This window comes from Patella vulgata, chromosome 8 (genome assembly GCF_932274485.2).
Source record: "Patella vulgata chromosome 8, xgPatVulg1.2, whole genome shotgun sequence".
Lineage (NCBI taxonomy): Eukaryota > Metazoa > Mollusca > Gastropoda > Patellidae > Patella > Patella vulgata.
The window spans coordinates 27006446-27013537 of NC_065886.2; positions in this window are offsets into that span (position 1 = coordinate 27006446).

The window sequence follows — 7092 nt, forward strand, 5'->3', positions numbered from 1 at the left end:
GATTTACCCGTGCTTTGTGCTACAAGTGTAATGGATAACTAAATAGGCTTTTTCCAGTTCTCAGCGAAGTATTTGCCCCACTATAATAAAAAAAATGTCATGCCATACGCATGAGCTATTAATGATGACGATAAACCCCATTTTGACAAATGCAAATTTATTTTGTGGTTTATTATGGGGCACCAAATTCTATAAAGTGCCTGCGCATACCGGACAGTAATTAAATTCCAACGGTCACGGGTTCTTTTACGTGCACTCCAACGTGTTTAGTATCACCCGAACGACTATGGCGCTTGTCAGGATTCCTGTCCTGCGCCACTGATAAGGGGGTAACAACGCTCGACAATTCCGGGTAACGATCAAATCCCGAATCTCCTGGTTAGTGAACCGCCTCAGTCACTGAGACACAAAATGGTAATACGGATGAGCATAAAGACAACAAAGGAGTTGAAAGATTAAGCATCGGAGCACCAATATTTTGCGTTTTTCCTTCACATTTATTTCTGTATTATACTTATAGGTTCTGCTTTGAATATAAAATAGTATGCGATATTTACACTTTTATAGACAAAAAATATGTTCAAAAAAGCCTATTTTTTTTATAATGTATGTGTCTTTGGGTAAGATGTATTTCCTCGAAATTTTCTGGCGCGTTTTCCCATGTCAGTGGTGCAGGATGGAGGCCCTGACAAGTACAGTTGTCTAATAGTTGGAATGGGACTGAAAAAAAAACAAGGGCCCGTGTAAACATTAGTGTGCACGTAAAAGAACCCTTGACAATTGGAAGTCGATCTAAGATTAGGCCGTAGCACCGCTGTCCAGGTGCATGCCCGTCTTCATTATCCCGGTTGGTGCAGAAAAGTAGGACTTTAAACCCCATTTCATTTCTTTGGGTAAGACGCATTTACATTCTATATGCTTTGACTGGAAATTGAAACAATAATCATATAAAAAAGATCATCTTTATTTCAAATGACTATCGCTTTAATAATATATGGCGCACTAACAAATAATGTAAGTAATAGTTTTATACTATAGACAGACACAATTAGTTACCTCAGACGGTAGTGTTGTTCAACCAAGTCTCATTTCAAGAAACGGATATAATTTATCGATTTTATGCTCATTATAGTATTGTTGGCTCAAGTCCCCAGAAATTGTTCACCAACAATAACCACAGACCACACGATGACAGATTGCAGAGATAGATCAATAAACGCTCTTATATTAATTTAAATATTTACTACCGATCTTATACATGGGTGGTTCTGATTAAAAAAAAATATGAAGCGGGGTTTATTTTGAAAATACTGCTACATTTGTAGCTTTAACAGTTGTGTCGTCGGTCCCAAATTGGTAAGTTCTGCTAGTTGTAAAATTTGAAAAGAACATAATTTGGTGGACCAATGAGCTTACAGATTGCGTGTGAAACTCCCCCCCCCCCCCAACAACCCAAACAAACTGTCTCATAGATAGTCTAAATAAATTAGGAGGTGGAATGCTTATATTATTATACTAGAACGTGACTAATCCATGATTAAAGCAATGAAATGCTGCTGGTTTAATGTCTTATAAGTAAACTTTTCTGTGCCAACCAGGTAACGCCTTCTCTCCTTCACCAATCAACAGAGACGGGGGCTTAAAGGAGCTAAATCGTTAACATTTGGGACCTAGAAATTGACACAGGTGGGTCGCAACTCATATAATACTGTAATATGAATGTATATAAACTGATTTACATTCAATCGTTTCCGTTTTTACTCTAATTTCAAATCAGTTATGTTCCGTGAAATAAGCCAGCAGTCTCAATCGAATGCAAATTCCTAGCGTCTGGTTATTCCAGTCTACATACGCCGTTTGGTTTGGTGCAATATGTCTAGCCTCGTTCCTCGAGTCTCTTGCTAGAACTGGGGCTGAAACGCATTATGGTACACGATTCGTATTCCAATGGTAAAATATTTATTTTGTCTTAAATATTGGATATCAGAAGCCCATCTTTTTCCGGTAAGATCACAGCATCAATGTTGTTTTAAATTGAAAAATAATTCGTATTTTCAATGTTGAAGATTTGGGATGTTATTGAGTTAGAGACTTAGCTACTTTAAGCCATATGATGTACTATTTTTTAAATTTGCGCTAAAGCCTACTCTTATTTCGAATTGCAACTGCCAGAGGATCTTATATGTGCGCTTTCAATTTGTAGATGGGACCTCGTTTTTGTCGGTCCACGGAACGACTGGACACTTTTCCTTGCTTGTCATGCTTCTATACTTCGCTACCGAAGGGTGGGGGGGATAGTCCACGGGTGCACTAGTCCGTCGCTATAAAAAATTAAAAAATACTATAAATACGGGTATCAAAAAAAACCCAGCAGGACCTACTGTCAAGATCAGAGAGAGAGAGAGAGAGAGAGAGAGAGAGAGGAATGGGGTTTGACGTCCACTCGACACAAACTATATGTCATTTCGGGACTAACACATGGTTCAATTTTATTTCAATAATTCGCTTCACGTAGGCGTCTTTAGCAGTGGGAGGAAACCAGAGGACCCGGAGAAAACCCACGAGGTTGGACAGGCGACCCTACTCCTTGTCACGTACAACCGGGGAATCGAAACCGCGCCAGTTGACTCAGTGACATACCTTATGATACAGCGCGCACGCGCTAACCATTCGGCCATGCAACCCCCCATCAGACAGGGAAAATACATTGTTACATGGGTATCAAAAGAACCAACGACCGACCTCATGACACCCTGGAGATTTCAGAACATTGTATATGAGCACAACACCACGATTCTGTAATATAACAAACCATTAGAACGATATTTCTAATATTAGAAGATATTGATCAATCGAAACAACTGTCAAGAGTTGGTGTATTTCATTGTCGGTCGGGGTTGGTGCTTTACGTTTCATTGTCAGTGTGTGTGCGTTACATTTCGTTGTCAGGGTGGGCACGTTATTTCATTGTCATGGTGGCGCTTGTCAGGGTGGGTGCGTTATGTCATTGTCAATGTGGGTGCGTTATGGCAGGGTGGGTGTGTTATGTCATTGTCAGGGTGAGTGTGTTATGTCATTGTCAGGTTGGGTGCATTATTTCATTGTCAGCGTGGGTGCCTTACATTTCATTGTTGGGTGGGTGTGTTAGTATTATTGTTACGGGGGTGCATTTAATTGTGATCATCAATCGTAACAATGACAATAATAGATATCGGCAGACTAGCGACAAAGGGAATTCAAACTACAATATCCAAGTTAACAACCAACACTGGCATCGAACCCAGGATCGCCTGGTTCTAGCGACACCCAAGCCGCCGTCCCCTTCAGTAACCAAGTCGAAATGACATATAGTGAAGTTTATAAGTCTTACTCTTTTGCACGAACCGGCTAATGAAGACGAGCTTACGCCAGACAGACCTGCTCGTATTTAAATTTTCAACTGTTAAGGAAGTGGTCTTTAACAAACTGTCCATGGTATACACGGGGTGTCAGGTTTTCGGCCTGTCCGAACGACAGGACACTTAAATTCCTGGTCAGACAAAGCAATTTACAAGGGAGTTTGGTGAACTCATTGAAAACCACAATAAAACACGTACGAATATCCCCCCTCCCCCCGTTTATTATCTGTAATTATACGTCTAGCGTTATGGACGGCTCTGTTCATTTTAACAAGTATACGGTATACGTGTATAGCAGACGTTTTTGTTTAAAACTAGCGTACACGGATTGCCTCCCTTATTATAGTTCTCTGTAATTTTTGACTAGCGACGTTGGGTAGTGTCTGTGATTCTCCTAAAACGGCGAATGGCCAACGCCAAACAAATAGGAATAATGCGACTTAATGATCGGGATTTCTTTATTCCCCGCGTATTTTTTATTCTGCTGTAAAAATTAGAACTACCGGAAAATTCACAAGGAAACGAAGAAATGCCATGTGCTGATAATACGAGAAGGCGTATAATTTAAATGCCAGCTATTAAAGACATGTCTTCTATTCACACTTAATTCATTTTTGGACCAAGATAATTTAATCCCTGAGTTCTCTCCTAACTTAAATATGAATTGTTGCATACTTTGTAGTGTAAAGTAAACGTGTCAGACTAAACTGCGCAGTCAAATGAATAAAAAGAAAAAGAAACATTGCCGATCGGTTTAGTACCACTGATCGGCAATGTTTCTTTTCCTTTTTTTCATTTTATTTCATCGGCGTAGAATTATTAACACATATAAGCGAATATTTAATAAATTAACTGAAAAGAAAACATGTCTTTAAATGGCATTTAAAATATACGCCTTCTCGTAGGCCTATTTATTATCAGCACATGGCATTTCTTCGTTTCGTTGTGATTATCCCGGTATACGCGGGAAATAAAGAAATCCCGAGCATCAAGTCGCATTATCCCTATTGTTTTGGCGTTCGCCATTCGCCGTTTTACAGACATCGGACACGGACATCAGGTTTTTTTTATACGCCCATTTTTTCATGTGGACTTATATTCTCGCCGCCCCTGTCCGTACATCGACAAATTGTTTGTGGATTCTCTACAGGTCACAGGTTTTTTTTTTTCCGAAATTTAAAATATAGATTTATCTCCAAAAGATCCTGGTTCCTTTCGAAATTGGCATGTAAGGCCATATTCATGGATTATGGCCCCTGATTTTACGAAAAATCATCTTTTTTTAGCGTGTGGACACTACTAGAGGTCACAATTTTTATCCGATTTTGATGAAACTTAAAAGTTATGTTTATAACCCAAAGATCTCGGTTCCTTGCTGGGTTATGGCTCTGATTGTACGAAAAATCACGTTTTACCTTGTGGTCCCTTTAGGTCACAATTTTTTATACGCCCATAGTTTTCATGTGGACGTATTATGCCTTGCCCCTGCTTGTCCGTCCGTGCGTCCACAATGTATCGGACGGTAACTTCATGGATTATGACCCCTGATTGTACGAAAAATCGCGTTTTTAGCTTGTGGACACTCTAGAGGTCACAATTTTGATCTGATTTTGATGAAACTTGAAATGTATGTTTATAACCCAAAGATCTTGGCTCCTTTCGATATTCGCGCATATCGAATCGTAACTTCCTGAATTATGGCCCTTGATTGTACGAAAAATTGCGTTTTTGGCTTGTGGACCCTCCAGGGGTCACAATTTTGATCCGATTTAAAAAAAAAAATGTTTTAGTATATCACCGTTACACCGTAATGAAGACTGAGTTCGAATTTCGTGAAAATCAGACCAAAACTGCCTGACAAAATGGCCGCTGCGTGTACGCGAATAGTGTAAAAATATGGTATATCAAGGTTGTGGACCCTGTAGAGGTCACAATTTTAATCTAATTTTGATAAAACTTGAAATGCATGTTTATAACCCAAAGATCTTGGTTGTTGTCGATATTCGCGCATATTGGATCGAAACTTCATGAATTATTGCCCCCGATTGTACGAAAAATCACGTTTTTAGTGTGTGGACACTCTAGAGGTCACAATTTTGATCCGATTTTGATGAAACTTAAAATGCATGTTTATAACCCAAAGATCTTGGTTCCTTTCGATATTCGCGCATATCGGATCATAACTTCCTGGATTATGGCCCCTGATTGGTCGAAAAATCGCATTTTTAGCAATTGGATTCTCTAGAGGTCACAATTTTTTTTTCCGATTTTATAAACCGTTTAGATCACCATTCCACCATAATGAAGGTTGAATTGGAATTTCGGGAAAATCGAAATGAAACTGTCCGCTCTTTGTATGCAAATTGTATATAAGTATGTAATTCAAAGGTTATGGACCCTCTAGAGGTCACAATTTTAACCAAATTGGATGAAACTTAAAATGTATCTTTATATTCCAAAAATCTCAGTCCCTTTTGATATTTGTGCATTTCAGACCATAACTTTCTGGATTAGGGCCCCTGATTGTACAAAAAATTGTTTTTGTTTTTAGTTTGTTCTCTATCCATCTCTTGCAAAATGTGGGCGTATCCTGCCTGGCAGCCGCTGGTTTTATCTGATTTGAAAAAAACCTCGTTGGAATATATCACCGTTACACAATAATTACGGTTGAGTTCGAATTTCGTGAAAATCTGGCCGAAACTGACTGACAAAATGCCACTCCTTGTACGCAAAAGGGGGGTTGGGTGGCTGAATGGTAAGCGTGTGCGCGCTGTATCATAAAGTCTGTCATTGAGTCAACTGGCGTGGTTTCGAATCCCTGGTTGTACGTGACAAGGAGTAGGGTCGCCTGTCCAACCTCGTGGGTTTTCTCCGGGTCCTCCCACTGCTAAAGACCCCTACGCGCAAGCAAATTAATGAAATAAAATTAAACCATATGTTAGTCCCGAAATGACCTAGTTTGTGTCGAGTGGACGTTAAACCCTATTTCTCTCTCTCTCTCTTGTACGCAAAATGTGGAGTATCTTGCATGGTGTTAATACATATTAATGGAAAGGTTATAGCAAAAACATTTTGAAATTGATATCATCCCTGATTATTGTAAATTCTTTTTCAAACCATAAACTTTGCAATTGTTAGGTTATAGTTGAAAAATCATGATTGGGTGGTTTAAAATATGTGCATCCAATGAACTATAACCATGTGTAAAACTTGTAAGATTTGCTAAAAAGTTTAAAGGGCAAACACCCAAGGTGTGAGTTTGCGAGGAAGCAGGCAGCAAAAAGTTTTCAAATATGTTGTCAAATTAGTATTATTTTTTTTACTGTCATCCCCATTCAGATAAAAGGATGAGTTTAATTTATGTGTATACCCTCTGCCTTTTACGCAAAATGTGAAATATGTACAAAGCTTGTGAACCCTCTAGAGCTCACAATTTTTGTCTGACTTAAATAACACTTAAAAAATATATGTTAAGGATCATAAGATCTTGGATTAGTTGGATTTAACAGATTTATTTCCAATTTGGTTTGAAGCATTGGGGTCATAACAAGCCCGTAGCCAGCGGGGGGCAATGCCCCTCTGAAAAAAATTTGCCGACCATTGCTCTAAAATAATTACTGTAGACTGTGCCGGGTGTGCCCACCTAAAAACTTCACTGCCCCTCTGCAGCCAGCAAGCTGGCTACAGACCTGGG